This window comes from Primulina tabacum, chromosome 2 (genome assembly GCF_025594145.1).
Source record: "Primulina tabacum isolate GXHZ01 chromosome 2, ASM2559414v2, whole genome shotgun sequence".
In the NCBI taxonomy this organism is placed as follows: domain Eukaryota; kingdom Viridiplantae; phylum Streptophyta; class Magnoliopsida; order Lamiales; family Gesneriaceae; genus Primulina; species Primulina tabacum.
Genome location: NC_134551.1, coordinates 36,318,272 through 36,340,229, shown reverse-complemented (window position 1 = coordinate 36,340,229; position 21,958 = coordinate 36,318,272). Strand labels below are relative to the sequence as shown.

Sequence of the window (21,958 nt, the reverse complement as noted above, 5' to 3'; positions counted from 1 at the left end):
CTTGAATTTAATCTCCAATGTTGAAACTTCTTCCAAATATTCTAGTGCTATTTGGAAGAGGAATAAATTTTCTAGTCATGGACCTGATTTGAAGATTAAAGAAAAGAGTTCTCGAAGAAAGTTCGTAGAAAATACATCAAGAGCTATCTCCGCTAATCCCGGAATAGTTGGAGCCTAGTGAATCTTTCACCAAAGGTAAAAGTTTTGAACTTCTTATGTAAGTTTATTTATTAGAACCATACGAGTGCTCAAGCAAATATATTTTGAATGTCAAGATCTAAAATTTTTTAAAATTTTCGCTGCGTTTAGGAACGAGAAAACAGAGATCTCACACAACCATGATTTTGACAACTTCTCCCTCGCAACCTCGCTAACAAATCGGAACTCTTCAAGAACTCTCACATCCGCTCCTGTAACATCTACCATTTTAAAAGTGCGGAAATATATATATTTTATTTTAAAAGCTCGCAATTACAAAATAACATTTGAAATAATCGTACTTATTTGCCAATAAAAGTAGCGCAGTTTAGAAATAATTAACATCATCCAAAATCAAGGTAAAAGTAAACGTGTAATAATCGAATATCACCAACGTATAAAAATGTGTAACTCCTCTCAAAACGCATGAATCAATATCCTGAAAAATAATGTTCCTCGGGTCGTGTCACCGCGCCTCCCGCCTACCTACTCAGTCTTCGGCATCTCCATTCCCCTGATCAAAATTCTCACCTGCATCACACACGCCTAGTGAGTCTAAGGACTCAACACACCTGTACCGTGAATTAACGAGTGCATATATGTAGCACACAACAGTGAAAAATAGCATAATCAACATACATTTCATGTCTACAGTAAAATTGTATATGCAAATGTGTCATGTCAAAACATGGTAATAATTATAGCATGTATCATCGTATCAGCATATACGTGTTAAATGTCATAATTTGAATTCCGTTCATTAGCTGTGACTTTCGTATCATCATGTTAGTCGATGGATCAATCTACGTGTAACCGTGGTACCCGGCTGCGAGGATCATCAGCGACAGCATTACCCGCCCACTAAGTCCCGGTCTTACATGTCATCGTGTCATCATGTCATCGTGTCATCATGTCATCGTGTTATTCACAACTAAATCAATTCCTTCAAAAACGTGTCATCATATTCATCACTTAAATAAAAGCATGCATATACATAATTTTTTCTTTAAACCAAGCATGCACCGCAATTATCATAATTTCATAAAATCATAAAAGTGATGCATAAACATTTAAAATATCATAAATTTGTGCTCAGGGCGCTGCCGTGACGAAAATCTCACCCCCGGTGCGAAATGACCATTTTGCCCCTGGAAACCCAAAATTATCGTTTCACCCTGGACCTCTAAAATTGACCCGAAACTTACCAAACTCCTTAAAATATCCCAAAATTTTTTTAAAGCTTTCTTAGATGTAATGACCCTAATGACCTTCTAAACTAAACCAAACCGACACAAAAAGATGCTGCACAAGCCACTTGTAGAACCAGCCGAACCTATCACCTCCCTCTCGATTCACGCCATGCTCCCAAGGATTGAGCTTCTCCCTCGACCAAAAACTCATGGCTAATAGCCCATGCCTCGCAGCACACCCCAAATCTTTCGATCTTGCCATACCGAGCAAAACCAAGACTCCACCTCTCGATTTCTCCTCCTACAGCAACACCGAAAAATTTTCACTCCAAGACTCCATCATGACACCACCTTCAGACCCTGAACAGCCCCAAGCCCCAGCCCCTTGCACCTCAATTTAGAAAAACGTGAGTAGCAAAGCATGGAATGCAAAAATACATGAAAAAACCGAAAACCAACCATGCTCATACTTGGATCGAGACTTTCACCCACAAATAAACAACTAATAGCATGTATACCATGTATGTGATGCAAAAACGAAAGTACAATGCGTGCCTTGATGATCGATGAACAAAAACGAGACGAGGGAGACACCGGGAGGATTTCCTTTGCAAGAACAAGTGAAAACCGAGCACCTTGAGGTTGTTGATGAGAAAACCGAGAGGAAAAGGACTTGAGGGGAGTGTCGGCTGATATGGTTTTTAGGTTTAGGTTAATTAAATAATAATCAACTAGCTAATGGGCCTTAAATTATTTAATTAAAAGTTTAAAAGAGTTTTAAGCCCAATAAGTCTAAAAGTAGGTCCATTAAATCCAAACACACTCCCGAAAAAAATTTCGTGTTGGAAAATTTTTGAAAATATTAGCCGTATCCTAAAAAAGTCCTTCGATTCGATAAAATTTACGTACTTTTAAAAATTAAAATCATGCGGGTAAAGCCAATAAATCTCAATTTGAAAAATAAACTTAAAATATCTTAAAATAATTAATAAAAATTAATCGTGTAATAAAAATAGTTTTCAAGAAAATTTTCTGGTCTTCATTCCTCGTTTGAGCGTGAAATGCACATAAAAATCCTAATGCATTAACTTTTAAAATTGCATGAATTAAATCCTACCATGCAATAATTATGCATAAAATGCATAAAAATAATTAAACACATAATTTAAATAAAAATCCTAAATTGCATGCATTAATGTTACGTGAATTAAATTCCTGGACTTTACAGCTCCATTCCTGATCAACGGCGGAAAGAAAAGCAAAAAGCTAGTCCCCACCACAAACCCTATCGTTAACACCAACCTCACCAACCGCGGCAGCCGCCATTTCTTCCTATCCAGAGTCTCCTTCAAACTAAACTCCGCCACCACACCCACCCCTTGAACCACAAAGAACGCCGTGGTCTCCCAAGAAGGCCAGGCCCTCGTTATTTACAAAAACAAAAGCTCGTGCTTGAGTCCGGACACGAGAAATGCCGCCAGCACCGACGGGAGTGCCGCCCAATCTCTCCCAAGCACCTCCGCAGTTGCAGATCGAACAGGCTTGTATATTACCTTGTGCAGTAAACTGCTGACTGTTACGTTCCACCTCTTGGCCCATAATTCTTGAAGGGAGGATGCAACATAGGGCTCGTCGGATGTGGGCTCGAGCTCCAGTCCCACCAGGATCCGAACCCAGAAACTCGATAGCGAAATTATATTATCCACCATTAAAAATACTAGAAAATAATACCCGAGTAACAAAATAATAAGATGGACGTGTTCTTTCTGATCAGTTAATACAGCTAACATCAGCAGAAAACTGGGATCTCAGTGGTTAAATATATAGTTGTTAAATTTAGCGGCAATTTCTTGGATTTTTGGGGCGGTGGGGTACTCTTTTTCGGCTAGATCATAAACAGTCATGCGGCTATGATAATGAAAACGGGAAGGGATTTTGTGGGGTCTGATGAAAGCGGGTCCTGATCGAAGGCACATAGATGTAGCTTGAAATTGGCGAGCCATGTGTTGAAGAATACAGTAATTGCGGCGAAGAATGCAGAGGTTAAATACAGAGTAAGAGTTGCAAAAAGGAAGAAAATAGGCAGAAAAAAAAGCAACCGCCATTTTCCTTTCGCCAACCTTGATGAAATCAAATGGTGGCAGGCTGGCAGCAGAGAGAAGTGATCACTCCTAAGCTCACATCACACAGATTCTTGATTTCAACTTATCAGAAAAACAAATTTATTGATGAGAAAACCGCAAAACTCATGTTGCGATGGAAACCAATTACAAGAAAATACTCGCTTAAACTTTGACTACCTGACCCCCCAATTTATAGTGCTCAATATATTGACTGTGTGTGTGCGCTGACTATTCACTATGAGAGTGAGCTGATAGTTACACATCAACTCCACGTAAACTCAACATTATAGTTGCAGTCTCCATTCTAACACATCCCTTTTGATCTGTATGGAAAGCTTATTCCGCTGGTAGATTGATATTTTGAGGAATTATATAGTAAGAGCCGCTATAAAAATGCCGAAAATAAAGAAACAACAAAACAAAAAGGTGGTGGAAGAAAAGAAAATTCCACATGCACATAGAAACGAATCCCCACCAATCCATTTCTAGTTTTAAAGGCAGCATAATGGAATTTTTTAAAGCGCAACATACCTGCTTTTTCAACTTTAGCTTGCGGGCGTCGGGCGTTGAATTATTTATCGTGTGATGATTAATCTTGAATGAGAAAAAGCCAAAGTTGATTTTTTTATGACTTCTCAAAGACCACCACTAATAGCTAAAAGCATTGAATCGATCAGGGATACAGCTAGCTGTCAGTTCACATCTCCATATGATTCAGAATAACATTTATTCTTATTCGGGTTTACCCTAGTTAATTCCATTCTTTTCATCAACTATTTGATCAAGAATGTCAGAACTCATTTCTGATTGCACCCATCAGATAATGGAAGAGCGTCTAGTAGCATTGCCCCATTATCTCCTAGGTATCACTGATAGTGCCCCCAAGAGTCTTTAATCATATTAGCATATAGTACGGCCCTTTCAACACATATATCGCGATCGAGTCTGCAACCATTAGGGTCCCTAGGGTTCATTTTTTTGTCCCAGGAAGGTTGCTTAGGATTTGGACTTGTTGGTTAAGGACTAGGATCGAAGGAACTCGAGGATGGTTAGGGCAATGGTTTGGTTCGAAAGTGCAGAAATTTTCAGAAGGTTTCTAGGCTTTTCTATGGGTTCTAAATGGATTGATTTGGATTGCATAGTATATTGTTAGGTGTGGTTAAGCTATGATTAAAGTTTTGTAAAGTTCGGTTAAGTTTCGAGTTCATTCGGGTTAAAACAGGGACTTAAGTTCAAGTTTTAAAACGAATTTCAAAATTAGTCAAGGATTTTAAGTTTACGTCTAAAAAATATATATTAGTGTATTTTAAGGTGTCATGATAAGTTTGGATGGATTCGGGTCGTCGTTTTAAGATCCAAGGGCAAAATGCTCAAGTTAGGGTTTCAGGGGCAAAATGATCATTTCGCACCTAAATTAGGTTAGCAGTTTTGGAAATGTCCTGAATGCAGTAAAAACGTTAAAATGTATATTTTGAAAGGTTGTAGAATTTTCTAATGAAAATTGTAAAATGTTAAAAAAATAAGTTGCATGATTGGTTTCAAGAAAATGTTATATATATACATGAATTTTTATAAATGATGGATATGATAAAAAAAATTTGAAGCAGGTGATTTGGTTGTGACTAATACGAACACTAATACAAATACTAAATGATACGATGACATGTAAGGCTAAGGCTCAGTTGACGGGTGAGAGTGTCGCTGATGTCCCTGCCACCTGGTACCATGGTAATACGTAAGATTGATCAATCGACAAACAACTGATATGAAAGTCGCAATTAATGATATGAATTCATCTAAGGGGAAAACGTATAGGTATACGTATATGATAAAAGAAAATGTTTAAGTTAATGCATATTCATGAAAAACTATTTTTCTTAAAAGTATTTTCACTATTGCATGTGGATGTATAGGTATTACTTGTTACTATGGTTAAGGCTTGCTGAATCAATAGACTCACTAGGTGTAAATTACGCAGTGAGGATTTTGATGTTGAGACTGGAGGGTTGAATGACTGAATTGGCTGCGCAGATGGTACACTAGCCCGATGACCTATGCATTGCTAGTTTTCAGCGCAGTTATTGATAAAATAGTACTTTAAACATTTTCGTGACTTTTAAGCTTATGAGTGGTTTTGATAGGATTTAATATGTTTATGCTACTTTTTAAAAATGTTAGTTTTAGGTATTATATGACAGTATCGGTTTTATAACTTTTACTGGACTTTTGAGATTTCGAGTAAAATAAATTTTGAGTTTATTTTAATGGTGCAAATATATATGTTTATATTCGGAGGGGTTTGAAAAAAAAATTCTAGTACATTTTAAAGAAAAAGGAGTTAGAGACGTTCCAAAAGAAGTATGCACCATACACTTCTTAAGGCCCACAAAGCCCGATAAGATAGAAGATATTTGCTTCCACTGCAAGAAACATGAACATTCAAAGTGGAATTGCAAGGAATATCTAGCGCAGAAGAGTTATGTCAAGGGTATTTTTTGTATTGAATTTTAATGTTTTAATTAATTCAACTTCTAGGGTATTAGATGATGGATGTGGATCTCATCTATCCAGTGATATACAGGTGATGACAAGAATTAAAAGATTAAAAAATTGTGAGACCTTCCAGAGAATCGGCAATGGAGCAAGAGTTGATGCAAATGCCATAGGAAACGTTTATTTTAGTATTAAACAATAAGTTTAGGTTACTTTTAAGAGATGTTTTATATGATACTAAATTAGTTAAAAACATTGTTTTCATTTCTATACTTGATAAATATGGATTTTCTTGTTTATTTGCTAAAGATATTTGCAATTTTTACAAGAATGAATGTTTAATTGAAACAGACGAATTACAAAACAATCTTTATAACTTAAATATAAAAGATATTCCAATTAACAATATCTAAGTAAACACGATATCAATAACAAACAAAAGAAAACAAGATAGTGTAAATCAAGCACACTTGTAGCAGGCTACGCTAGGGCATATTTCTCAATAAGGATGTACAAACTATTGGGAGATGTCATATTTGACATTTCGGAGATTAACTCTCTTGAAACATGGAATCATGTCTAAAAAAAGTTGACTAAAGCCCATTTCCTAGGCAAATGGAACGCTTTCATAATCTATTAGATTGGATTCATACAAATTTATGTGGCCCGCTAAGTGTTAACACAAAATATGGTCAGTCTTACTTATTACCTTTATTGATGACTTTTCGAAGTATGTGTATATGTATTTAATAAAATACAAGTTTGAACCTTTAAAAATTTCAAACAATTCAAAGTTGAAGTAGAGAAATAATTAGGAATGAGTATTACAATTTGATCAAATCAAGGTGGACAATACTTAAGTATTGAATTTCAAGATTATCTTAAAGAGAATAAGATTCTCTCACAATGGGCCCCACCTATCACACCTTAGTTGAATGGTGTCTTTGAATGACGTAATTGAATATTGATGGATATGGTTCGATCTATCATGGGATTCACTATATTGATGCCATCCTTTTGGAAATTTGCGCTTGAAACTGCGGCAATGCTTTTGAACAATGTATATACAAATGTAGTAGATAAAAATCTATATGAGATACGAATGGGAAAACATCCAAATATTTTTTTAAGAAAATGTTGATGTCCTGCTTATGTGAAACAGGCAGCGAGAGAAAAATTGGATAATAAATTCAATTTGTGCTACTTTGTGGTATATCCAAAAAATTCCATTGGATATTATTTCTATAATCCCAAAGAAATAAATTTGTTTGTTTCAAGGAATGTCACCTTCTTGGAGAAAGAGTTTCTATTGGATAGAAATTGTGGAATGATAGAACTCGAAGAAATTCTGGAACCACCCACTTATGAAATCATAGAACCCACAACCTAATAGCTATTTTAAGAAACACAGGTTCCTAAAGGATCTTAAAAATTCTCAAGGTCATCTAAGAGGATGAGTCTGCTTCTTGAAGAAGGACAAGATGAGCTCATTCCTTAATGTGATTCAAGAAACTTCAAAAAAACATTTTCTGATGTTCATTCATCCAAATGGCTTGAAGTCATGTTGTCCGATATGGACTCCATATATTCGAACCAAGTACGGTCCTTAGTAGATTCACCTGAAGGAATTGTTCCCATACAAACCAGATTGATTTAGAAAAAAAAAATTGGGCCGGATGGGAAGGTAATACCCTACAAAGCAAGATTGGTAGCAAAATGATATACTCAAAGACAAGATACTGACTACGAGGAAACCTTTTCTCCAGTCGCAATGTTTAAGTTCATTAGGATATTGATAGCCATTGTAGCACGGAATAACTAAGAAATATAGCAGGTGGATGTGAACCTCCAGGATTAACATAAGTGGGAAGTGAGCATAAACTAAGTGTAAGGTCCCGAAAATTTGAAGGTTCACGTAAACCACATGCATGCAAGATTATCAAATTTCTTATGTATTTTAATTAAGTTGTTTTAATCGCATCTAGTAAATATGGTAGGCATGTTTACATGTTTAAAAGATGGTTCTCTACTAGAATGCGTAAAACTATGTTTTAAAGGTTATTCGAGACGCGATCGAGGAACGGAGACCGATGACCACATAAAGGAAAATATTTTTATTAAATAATTATTTTTAATTTGTCAAGGTGTGGTGTATTTTAAATGGAAATTTCGAAAAATGAGGTGTTTTTATATGCGGAGTCATATTTTTAAACGGTATTTGATTTTCGAGAAAAATTGGGACTTTTTGAGAACCTGACTATTATTTTCACAAAATTTTCTAAATAAAATATTTTAAATATTAATTAATAGGCTTAATGGGCCTAATATACTAGACTAATGTGCCTAAGCTTACACCATGAGTTTTATTCAAAATCAAAAGCCAAAAACCCTTCACCCAATCCCACAAAACACACGCCCTATCCCCCTAAATTTTACAAGGACTCTTCCTCCATCAGCCAACCCACACACCACACGTATTTTGTGAAGGTAAGCCATGAAATTTGAAGGAAAAATCATCAAGGTTTCATCCCTCGTCTCCTGCCGACGTTCTTCTCATCGAAAGTCATTTTTCGTGCGTAATATACTCAAAGGCACGTCTTACTCTTCTTTTTCTCATCTTTCACACCATATTATGTGTTTGATACATGATTTCATGAAAAACATGATACACTTTATATATTTTCGATTTTATGGCTATACATGCACAAAACTAGTGTTTTCTTCTTTTAAAACTCTTCCTAATGAGGCACAAAAGGGCTGTCATGGTATGGGAACTTGAAGGGATGATTTTTCACATGTTTAATGACCCTTAGGTTCAGCTTTGAAGGCTGGAAAAATAGGGCAACCAAGATGAATGAAATTTTGGAGTCAAGGGTAGACTAGGGTTTCGGTTTTTCTTCATAGGGGCAGGCAGCTGCAAGCTTGGGTTAGGGCTCATCCAGAGGCCTCAAGAGAAGCTAGCCATGATCCTAGGTTAACCGCAAGAGGGCTGGAGCAAAGGCTATGCATGAGTTGCTCCATGGGAGCCGCGCATGACTTGTTCATGTAAGGGGGGAGGACGGGCAGCTGTCAATGGGTTAGCTACTTTCCAGAAGCTTACCTAGGGTTCGGTTAGGGTCCTAAGAGGGTGGCTAATGGTCTGGTCATGAAGCAAAAGGGCTGGGGTCGAAGCTAGACTAGGTTCGAATCACACTAAAACTAGGACTCTTGTGCAGAAAAATGCAGCATCTTCCTAGGCATGATATAAGGTCCTAATGGGTTTAGTTTAGGTTGAATATGGTTTATTTAGGTGTTATTAAGCTTTGGTTCATGTTTGGTAAGTTTTGGATAAGTTTCGAGTCCATACGAGTCAAAACCGGGAGGTACGTCTAAGTTTAAAAACGATTTGGGAAATAGTCGAGGGGCAAAATTCTATGTCTAAGGAATATATATGGGATTGTTTTAAGGTTATATGTTAAGTTTTGAATGATTTGGGATGTTGTTTTGAGATCTAAGGATAAATACGAAAATTTATACTTATAGGGGAAAAACGATCTTTTTACACTCAAAAATAGGTAGACATCATGGCAGTGCCTGAATGCTATAATATATGATAAAAGGCTTATTTTAAATGTTTAAGGAATTTTATGATAAAATGTTAAAGCTAAAAGATATGTTGCATGCTTTACTTAAAAGAAAAATGATATTTATATGCATGATTTATTTAAGTGATGAAAATATGAAACGTTTGAGAATGTGAAGTAATTGTGACTATTACGATGATACGATGATACGATGATATTATTGAGGATATCGTGAGGAAAAAAGACCCATCGGGAGCCCATTTGGGGGAGAATGCCCCAGAAAGAGCCTGTCTATGGGAGAAGGCCCAAGAGAGAGCACGACGATCGTATTTCCTTGTGATTATGATAGGCCAATGCTCAGTTGACGGGTGAGAGTGTGGCTGATGTACCCGCCGTAGTACTGTGGTTATATGTAGATGGATCCATCGACCTTATGATGAAATGAAAGTCACAATTAACGATCTGAATTCAATAAAAGGAAAAAATATATGTTTATGATGAAAAGAAAAAATGTTTATGATGAAATGACATATGTTATGAAATGATGAAAAGGAAAAATGTTTATGTTTATGCATGTTCATGAAAAGTTATTTTAAGTAAAAGTATTTTCACTGTTGCATGCGATTGTATATGTATTACTTGTTATCAAGGTTATGGTTTGTCGAGTCATTAGATTCATTAGGTGTGATGGATGTAGGTGAGAATGATATTAATGTTGATGGAGGTTTTGATGTATGATCTTTCTCGACTGAAGGTGCGCACAACCTGAGGACCAACACTAGTTTTTCCGTATTATAATTACGATTATGATTATGATTATTATTATGATTTACGTTTAAGTTTACTTAAAAGATTTTTGCGACTTTTATATGATTTTGAGTGGTTTTGGAGAGGGTGTTAGGGTTAGGATGATTTTGAAATATTGCTAAATTTAGGATTGGTAAACGCGTGACAAATTTATGATTCAAATTACTTTCTTTTGAATTTACAAATATAGTTGGTATGTTTTATTTTAAAATGGTGTCAAAATATTTTATACATGTATGCATGTGTTCGGCCGAGACTAGGAGGGTAAGGAAAAAAAATTTCTAGTATATTTTAAAGAGAAACGAGTAGTGGACGTTTCACTAAGGAAATTTCAGAAAACCATCTATAGACTTAACATGTATCGAGGAGCTGGAACCTAAGATTTGACAATACTATCGAAGAGTTTGTTTTTGTTAAATATGAGGAACCATGTGTATGTAAGAAGGTTAATGGGAGTGTAGTGACATTCCTAGTAATTTATTTGATGACAGACTGCTAATTGGGATTTATGTAAGGATGTTGCAGCCAACTAAAGTATTGTTAGCTAGTAAATTCTCAATGAAGGATATAGGTGAAGCATCCTATGTATTAGGAATACAGATCTATATGGATAGATAAAAAAGGATCTTAGGGCTCACCCAATCCACTTATGTCGATATCATACTAAGGAGATTTTCTATGGAAGAGTCCAAGAGAAGATATCTCTCAATGTGTCGTGTGTGACTCTATCTAAGCCTATGTTCTCTAAGACCGACGATGAAATAGAAACCATGAGCCGCATCCCATATGCTTCTGCTATAGGTAGTATATATATGATATCTGTAACGTACCGTACTTTTACTACTAAAATTTGCGAAAAAATTTAAAATTTTTTTAAACATAAAATACCCTTTCAAATTGATCAGGTACAAAGTTGCTAAAAAAATACTTGTTCAAAGCCTCATAAAACAAAACAAAAAATCAGAGTTTTTTTTTTTTTTGATCATTTCATAAAAATTTCAAAACGTGGCCGGTCCTCTGGTTTAGCCACCCACTCAGCCCAAGCCTGCTCCTTGGTCCCCACCTCCAGTCTCCTCATAAACATCTTCACCTGCATCGATCAAGCCTAGTGAGTCTAAAGACTCAACACGTATAAACTAGGAATAACGAATAATACATAGTAAAACCACATGCAGCTTAAAAATAGAACATACATACTTGAAACTTGAACTTGAAGTAAACTTTAACATTCATACATATCATAGACGTGCCATAACGTGAAAACTTTCATAAACATGCTTGCATACTTGTACATACATAAACATACATGAACTTCATTATTTTGCGTAGAGATATGTTTCAATGCAAGTGACCCATAACATAATCGCCTGATCAGACTAAACCACACTACTGGGATGACAGGGACGAACCCACTGCCACATACATGAGATCTCCGTTCATGCTTTAACGGGTGGATTGGTCCCCGTTCATGCTTTAACGCTTTCCAATCTTGATCTAAACCCGTTCATGCTTTAACGAAGTGGGTTGGTCCCCGTTCATGATTTAACGCTTTCCAACCCCATACATACATTGGCCACAAGACATTTCGCATACCTCAAAAAATTGAAAATATTTTCTTTGCACGTCAAACATACTTACTTGGCGTTGAGGGATTCGTTGGACTTCGATTGGGGCCGCTGCTGCACATACTAACATGAATTTAAGCTTAACTTACATAACCTAGACGTAGGAAATCGTACTCACCCGAATCAATTAAATAGCTTAAGGCATTCTAAAACGCTCGGGACTTGAACTCATTTTAATCATCGTTCTAACCCAAGACATGAAACCCCAAAGCAAAGTATAAAATTTCCCAAAACATGAAATACACGGACCCCGTGCCTAGGTCCGTGTATGGGTCCGCAAAAGAAATACTCTGGAAGGAGAAAGGACACGGACCCCGTGCCCAGGTCCGGCTCCGGGTCCGTGTAGACTCGGTAAAAATGGCACCAAGAAGAAACAAAGGCACGGACCCCGTGTCAGGGTCCGTGTGAGAGTCCGGCTAGGCACTGAAGGTCGAAACCTGCGTGAAAACTTGACATGATAATTCATTCTCCTCAACCAACCCAAATGGCTATGAATCGACACCTCGAGACACATCCTAGGACGTTACGACATTGTACCAAACCCAAGTAAATCATTAAAATTGTTCCAAAGAGCGCCAAGCAACAACCAATGATACAACCCGAAATTCGACACCATTTTTCTTCCTACGACTCTTGATTCAACTTGGTGCCTAACGACACGAAGTAAGACACCACATAATACTCCCAATATCTTTCTTGACTTACCTAAACGTAGCAGCAATTACCCATCGTTCCCAACGAAGATTGCAACATATAACTTCAAAAACACAATTTTTCGTAAAAGTCGCAGCTTGAGCAGTTCCACGAAAAACGTCATAAGTCACTCATTTTTTATCCAAAAATTTCGAATTTTATATCAAATCGAAGCTATCAAAAAATTCTACGTTTTTTGTGTTGAAAGTTTTGCCAAAATCTGTATCGAAAAATCCTAGTAATTCAAAATACATAAGGATTCGAAATTTCAGATCTAAAATTCTCTTCAAAGCACATCCAATAAAATGTCTACTCAAACTACTACATAACATTCACATGTTTTCATACAAAACGCATCAAAATTTATACTATGACAAGATCGACGCAGGAATAACAGATTATACGTGCCTTTTGATAATTTAGAATACCGTAACGACGATATCGAAGCGGAGACGGAGTGAGGGTCGATCCGGGACGAACGTGGCGCTATAATCTTGCAACGAAATTAAAGAAAATTTGCTGGAAAGTTCGAAGGGGAGGGGCGGCCGCTTTCTAGATGAAGAACCATAGGTTTGCACTCTCAAAATAATAAAAATCTTAATGTGAAGTGAGTGTGTGTGTTTAGTCGTGTACAGGTGTGTGTAAAAGTGTGTGTGTGCGTGTGTTTTAGTAAATTAGGGAGAGTAAAATTTGCTTAAATAATAATTAGCAACTAATTTAAAATACTAACTCTCCCTTAACCTTAACACAATCTCTAATTAAAAATAAAGAGGTACATATGCTGGACTTTAAAAGTTTTAAACTCTTAAATCGCTAATTACATGAATAAGACTTTAAAATACTAAAACTTAGTAAATCTTTTAAAATGCCCCATCCTCAATCTTAAAATAAAAATACCATGTTTTAAATTGCCAAAATCGTCACCGGTCTTTTCCTCGATCCTGCCTCAAATAATCGCCTGAAACATGAAACTCGAAAAAAATTTTAACGTGCATCACATAAACATAATTAATTTAAAATAATCATTTAAATAAATCATGCATGGCTAAAACTCAATTTAACTTAAATAAATGCTTTAATAATTAAATAAATGCTAAGGTTATATGTGTACTGAATTTGGGCACTACAGTTACTCCCCCACTTATAAAAATTTCGTCCTCGAAATTAAGTCTTACCGAACAACTCCGGGTAGCGAATTCTCATATCTGCTTCTGCCTCCCAAGTGGCTTCCTCCACTGATTGATTTAACCACCGAACTTTGACCAACTTGGTCACTTTGTTTCGAAGTCTCCGCTCCTGCCTGTCTAGGATCTGGACGAGTCTTTCCTCATATGACAGGTCTGGAGCCAACTGCAACGGCTCATAACTCAGAACATGAGAAGGGTTAGCTAAATATTTCCTCAGCATCGAGACGTGGAACACATTGTGTACCCCGGCCAGACTCGGCGGAAGGGCAACACGATAAGCTAGTGTCCCAACTCTTTTAAGGATCTCGAACGGCCCAATAAACCTTGAACTGAGCTTGCCTCTTTTCCCAAATCTCATAACACCCTTAATGGGTGCTATCTTTTCAAAAACGTGGTCACCTACGGAAAACTCGAGGTCTCTTCTTCTATTATCAGCATAACTTTTCTGACGACTCTGGGCAGTCTTCATCCTGTCTCGGATCTTGACCACCACATCTGTAGTCTGCTGAACTATCTCCGGACCAAGTTCTGCTCTTTCACCGACCTCATCCCAATGAACTGGTGATCTGCACTTTCTTCCATACAACGCCTCGTAGGGAGCCATACCTATCGATGATTGGAAACTGTTGTTGTATGTAAACTCCACTAGAGGTAGCTTCGATTCCCAAGTCCCCTGGAAATCGTTCATACACGCTCGCAGTAAATCCTCCAAAATCTGAATCACTCACTCAGATTGGCCATCTGTCTGCGGGTGAAAAGCTGTGCTGAAAAGCAACTTCGTCCCCATGGCTGCATGTAGGCTCTTCCAGAAGGACGATGTAAATCTCGGGTCCCTTTTGGACACAATAGAAACTGGGATCCCATGCAATCGAACTATCTCCTTGATATAAAGCTCCGCGTACTGCGTCATGGAGAAAGTCGTCTTCACTGGCAAGAAGTGCGCTGACTTAGTGAGTCGATCCACTATAACCCAGATAGAATTTGATCCCCTGACTGACCTCGGCAAACCAACCACAAAGTCCATTGTAATATTCTCCCATTTCCACTCTGGGATGGGGAGTGGCTTAATCAATCCTGCTGGCCTCTGATGTTCTGCTTTCACCTGCTGACAAGTGAGGCATTCAGACACAAATCTGCGGATGTCTCGTTTCATCCCTGGCCACCAATACAAAATTTGCAGGTCTTTGTACATCTTGGTACCTCCTAGGTGAATAGAATACGGAGATGCGTGTGCCTCTGACAAGATATCTTCTCTGATCGAATCAACACTAGGCACCCACATTCTCCCTCTGTACCTCACAATACCATCAGACACTGTGTAGAGTACACTGCCCTTGGCTTCGTCTTTCAGCCTCCATTTCTGCAACTACTCATCTGAAGGCTGTCCTCTACGGATTCGGTCTAGCAAATCGGATTTGACTGTCAGATTAGACAGCTTAGGAGCTCTGCCCTTAGGATAAACCTCTAACCCAAATCTTTGAATCTCTGACTGAAGAGATCTTTGTACTGACAACTGTGCTACGACTGCAACTTTACGGCTCAATGCATCTGCCACAACATTAGCTTTCCCTGGATGGTAGCTAATTTCACAATCGTAGTCTTTCACCAGTTCTAACCACCGTCTATGTCTCATATTCAGCTCTTTCTGCGTGAAGAAATACTTGAGACTCTTGCGATCAGTGAATATCTGGCATTTCTCGCCGTACAAGTAATGTCTCCATATCTTCAAAGCAAACACAACGGCGGCTAACTCAAGATAATGAGTCAGGTAGTTCTTCTCATGCACCTTCAACTGCTTGGAAGCATAAGCTATAACCCGACCATGCTGCATCAACACTATGCCTATCCCGAGCTTAGATGCATCGGTGTATAACACAAAATCTCCTTGCCCTGATGACATGGCTAACACTGACAATGAAATAAGATCTTGCTTCAAGGTATCAAAGCTCTTCTGACACTCATCACTCCACACAAATTTAGCATTCTTCTTGGTCAGTGAAGTGAGCGGCACTGCTATCGACGAAAACCCCTGAATAAACTTACGGTAATAACCTGCTAAACCTAAAAAACTACAGATCTCTGAAGCGTTCTTCGGTTCAACCCATTCCTTACTGCTGCTACCTTAGCTGGATCCACCTCGATACTACTACTAGATATTATGTGACCCAAAAACGCTACCTTCTCTAAATAGAATTCACACTTACTAAATTTTGCAAACAACTCGTGTCTCTGCAAAATCTGCAACATTGTACTCAAATGCTGAACGTGCTCCTTATGGCTCTTCGAGTAGATAAGAATGTCGTCAATGAACACTATGACGAACTGATCTAGCAGGGCTGAAATACTCGGTTTATGAAGCCCATAAAAATAGCTGGAGCATTAGTCAGTCCAAACGGCATCACTAAAATCTCGTACTGTCCATATCTAGTCCTGAATGTTTTCTTAGTTTTACTTTACTATGACCTCGAATTCTGACTTTTCTCACAATTCCCAATATTAGAAATGGAGGTTCAAACTTATTGTATCTTATTTTCCTTATACTATATCCGTAATGTTCATCGATCTATTACCTTAGCATTTATGAAGTTCAACCTAAAAAATCTTAGCACCAAAAGTTACTGATCAACTTCTATCCGTGGTAATACATTCAAAAGTTAAACCTTATCTTAACCCCGTAATAATATTGACCTACGATCCTTGAATCGAATCTTTACCTTACGACACCAAACTTACGTAACTTAGCTATTTATAAGTACATCCCAAATAAAGATTGTTGCTAATCTTAAATTTCGATTAACGTTAATCCATAAAACCCCAAAATATACAATATCGATATTCTGCTTAAATAATAAAACCTTCCTAGCATCAAACACATGCTTAAACTATTTCCTTCCCAATTACATTATAGTTGAGGCCTAAGACACTTAAACCTTCCTCATTGGAACGAATTTCACACTTTGACGTATCCTCAATACTTAATTCATTCTAACGTATAAAGCTTAATAAGTTTCCCCCCTGTTAATGATGGACTAATTCTAATAAATCAACTTCACTTATAACCCACATAATTCTAGAATCCTTACATAAAGATTTTAGATTTCTTACTCGATAAAAATCTTAATATTCAACCATTGGTAACCTATATTGAATACAACTACTTCCCTTTTGTTTTTATTTCACCCAATATCCCCGTATGATCACCTATTTCATAAACTTGAAATAAAAACTTACACAACCCTAGTAGTCTTAGATAAACTAATTCCAGTACTCATATCCACTTAACCCTAAGTTTCTTAATGACTTACAAAGATTCCTCAAAACAAGGTGCATGATAGGGCCTCTTGCCACGCCTATCGACCTCAATGTCCATCTGGTACTGCCTTGCCGCCAAAGCTCTCGACACGACAACTGTATAAGTCGTAGGACCAGCAACCCTGACACCACGGTGCAGGATCGACCGCAAAAAATCCATAAAATGCTTCAGATTCTCCCGGGCATCGTTAATAATTAGGGGGCACAAAGTAACACCCCCTCTCAAACTCCCTGACGAAGTCTGCCACGCTGCTGTCTCCCTGTCGCAGCGACATGAACTTCTTGGTCAGGTGGGATCGTACTTCTTCAGTGAAGTACTTGAAGTAGAAAACCTCCTTGAAGCCATTCCACGTCAGTATTTGTAAGTTCACTGACACTGACGCGCCTTCCCTCCAAAGCCTGGCGTCTCCAGTCAACAAGAAGGTGGCACATCTAAATTTGTCTGCATCCTACAGCTCCATAAACACAAATATTACCTCGATAGACTTAATCCATCCTTCAGCTATCATCGGGTCAGTAGTCCCCGAGAACTCCTTAGGATTCATCCTCCTAAACCTTTCGTACACAGCCTCTGGTCTGGGCCTCGCCCCTGTGTCTACTGCAGTCTGGTTCCCCGCAAACTGTGCGAAAAACTGAGTCATACCTGCAAGCATCTGTGCCACTGGTCATGTCTGTACGTCATCTTGTGCGGAATAAAACATGCCGATTTGGTAAATCTGTCAATCACAACCCAAATCGCATCACAACCTCGGGAGGAACGCGGTAGTTTCGTCACGAAGTCCATGGAAATGTGATCCAATTTCCATTCAGGAATGGACAAACTCTATAGTAATTCTCCTGGTTTCTTTCTCTCGGCTTTCACCTGTTGGCAATTCAGACATTTTGATACAAACTCTGCAATATCAGCTTTCATCTGTTTCAACCAAAACTATCTTTTCAAATTATTATACATCTTTCTGCCACCAGGATGAATACTGAATCGACTACTGTGCGTTTCTGACAATATCTGTTGCTTCAAATCTGAAACATCTGGCACAACTAGATGATTATTCACATACAGTACATAATCACGTACCTGATACTCTGATCGATGCCCTGCTCTGACCATCGAAATCGAGTTCTGAACATTTTGATCAACTTTCTGAGCTTCTTTAATTCTCAAAATCAGCTCTGGTTCGACTTGAATAGTATACAATTTCAACGGTTTACAATCTGTTTCAAATGCTAATACAGGCAAACAGCAGTCTTCAATCAAATTCGAAACACCAAGCGTCGATAAAGATAAGAACATAACTTTCGACTCAATACATCAGCTGCTGCATTCGATTTCCCCGGATAGTATTTGATTTCACAATCAAAGTCTTTCAGTAAATCAAGCCATCTTCTCTGCCTCATATTCAATTCTGACTGTGAAAATAGATATTTCAAACTCTTGTGATTAGAATAGATCTCAAACTTCTCACCAGATAGATAATGTCGCCATATCTTCAATGCAAATACAATGGCTGCCAATTCAAGATCATGAATTGGGTAGCGAGACTCATGTGGCTTCAACTGTCTTGAGGCATAGGCAATAACATGTTCTCGCTGCATCAAAACACAACCCAATCCTCTGTGAGTAGCATCACAATAAACAACAAAATCATCAGTATCTGATGGAATAGTCAATACAGGAGCACTGGTCAATTTCTTATTCAATTCAACGAAACTGGACTCACAGTCTTCTGACTATACAGATGGTGCATTCTTCTAAGTCAACTGAGTAATTGGTTTAGCAATACTCGAGAAATCTGTAATAAATCGACGATCATATTCTGCTAAACCCATAAAACTGCGTATCTCTGGTATAGATGTCGGTCTCGGCCAACTAATCACGGCCACAATATTGCTGGGATCAACAGAAATACCATTTTCAGATATAATATGACCCAAAAATACAACTTGTTTCAGCCAGAATTCACATTTAGACAGCTTAGCATACAATCTCTCTTTTCTCAGAATTCTCACCACTGTTATCAAATGCTCAGCATGATCAATCATATTCTTCGAGTATATCAGAATATCATCAATAAATATAATCACAAAATCATCAAGATAATTCTGAAATACACGGTTCATCAAACCCATAAATACGGCTGGAGCATTTATTAAACCAAACGGCATGACAATAAACTCATAATGGCCATACCTGGTTCTGAAAGCTGTCTTCGAGATATCAGAATCTCTGACTCTCAGCTGATTATATCCAGATCTCAGATCGATCTTGGAAAAAACAGAAAAACCCTGCAATTGATCAAATAAATCATCAATACGAGGCAAAGGGTATTTATTCTTTACCGTAGCCTTGTTCAGTTGCCGGTAGTCAATACAAAGTCTCATTGATCTGTATTTCTTTCTGACAAACAACACTGGAGCACCCCAAGGAAAAACACTCGGTCTGATGTAACCCTTGGCCAGTAAATATTCCAACTGATCTTTCAATTCTTTCAGTTCAATCGGTGCCATTCTGTACGGAGCTCTAAAAATCGGAACTGTACCTGGTACCAATTCAATGCTGAAGTCTATCTCTCGAATCGGAGGCAAACCCGGAATCTCATCTGGGAATACATCAGCAAACTCACATTCCACTAGCAAATCAGCCAATGATGGGCTCGATTTCACTAAATCAACTAAATACACAAGGAATCCCTCCGCTCCTTTTTGTAATAATCGAGTCATAGACATTGCAGATATCAAATGAATTCTAGATCTAGAACCCTTACTGTAAAATTTCCATTCATCAGCCATATCAGGTCTGAATCTCACAATCTTTTGGAAACAATCTACGGTAGCTCTGTACTTGGTCAGCATATCGATGCCAATAATGCAGTCAAAATCAGAAAACCCAAGTACAATGCAATCTAACTCAATCTCATGTATGTCATACTGTAGCATACAATTTCTAACAGAAGTCAATGATACAAGACCTCTTCCCAAAGGTGAAGAGATAGATACTACAGATGATAAAGACTCAATAGGCAATGCATAACTCAATGCAAACCGCTAAGAAATAAATGTATGAGAAGCACCCGTATCAATCAATACATAAGCAGGATAATCACACAATAAGAGTTACCTGCAACAACGTCATCTAGTGCTTCCTGAGCCTGTTCTTCAGTCAAAGCAAATACTCTGGCCTGCTGTCTCGGAGGCTGAATAACAGTCTGGCTTCCTCCTGGCCTCTGCTGCGACTGAGGAGTAGTCGATGGTGGCTGGAAAGAGTGAACAACTGATGATCGTCTATCAATCTGTGCCACTGGTCCAGATGATTCTGCTCCCTGGGATCTTCGAGAACCTCTCTGTGGACATACTCTCGCAAAATGTCCCGACTGTTTGCAGATGTTGCAACTGCCAGATACTCCGTAGCATTGCTCTGTGGGATGTCTCCCTCCACATGTGCTACAATAGACTCCGGTATAACTCTGGCTCTGTAGTGAACCACTTGAGCTGGATGAACCCCTACCATACTTCTTAAACTGTCTTCTTCTAGCTTTCAAATGATCTTTCTTCTTCCCAGTGCTACTATCACCACTCTCCAAATCACCAGATGTCTCAGTGTCCCTTCAGAGTCGACGGTTCAAACAACTGAGAGCTCTTCAGTAGTGTTTCCATCGGTGTTGCTGTATCATCCATCGGATTATTCGAGGTACTTCCCTGTTCTGGGATTCTTCGAGGAGGCATACCTGATTACCAAAAGGATTAGTAACCAAATACAACAAACCTGTTTCAGTCCTCCTCTAATCATCTTACTGCTGATCAAGAATCGGTTCTGATTCATTCTCAATAACACATGTTTCCAATCAAATCAAATAATCAGGTAAACATGCATTTCAAAGCAGTAAAACATGCTAGCAATCAAAAGCAAGGAAGAAAACTCGTTCTACCCCGCTCACTATCTGCTATCTCAAGCTAAGGTAACCTACTGCTCTGATACCACCTGCTATGGGGACCCGAACCTAATTCATCTTCTTAATCATTATTAGGATCATTTAATTAACCTGGGTCTAAATTTTTTTTTAAAATACATAAGTGCGGAACATAATGAAATCAGTCTGATATAAATATCAACATAAAGTACAAGTCTTGTACAACAAATATTCAAATCCACTAGTGTGCAACAACTATATCAAGTGCTGGAAACTAAATCTGCTCCTAAGTCCAGATCTCCACGCTAAACTTGAATCTCTCATCCTATTCGGACCCTGATCCTGTCCCACCAGTTGTCATGCACACATACAAACACAACAACAGCCGGATAACTCCGGTGAGAATATAATCTCAGTATAAACAATGTATACCTGCAATCATATAAACAGATATAAAAGCATGAAACAGATATCAATAGCATGTATCAAATCTGAAAGACATGAATCAATATAAAGCTGTAAATAAACTCTAGACTCGTCATCTCAGACTCGACTCTTTCCTAACCTAGGGATCCCAGTCTAAGTCCGACTTTGGCGTTTTATATCGAATCTCCGCAATAGAAGTGGATCCACTCCTACGTAACATCGATTCACCAAAAGTCTAATGTCTTGGCGGTTCCGCCGAAGACTTGGCAACTCAGCCAATAATAAGGCACATCAGCCCATTGGCACCTCAGCCAATAATAAGGCACATCAGCCCACGACTAAGAATATCCGCCCATGACTCAATATATGCTCTGCTATAAGTCAATAGACTAAGCATATAAATCTCATGAATTGCAAATATCAAGGCAATAATGTA

The 21,958-nt window shown here is 38.0% G+C and overlaps 1 pseudogene; it reads right to left on the bottom strand.

Annotated features, from left to right (window-relative positions):
- Positions 1-4,069, bottom strand: part of LOC142531769 (long-chain-alcohol O-fatty-acyltransferase-like) — an 82,915-nt pseudogene extending 78,846 nt beyond the window's left edge.
- Positions 4,070-21,958: the final 17,889 nt, after the last annotated feature.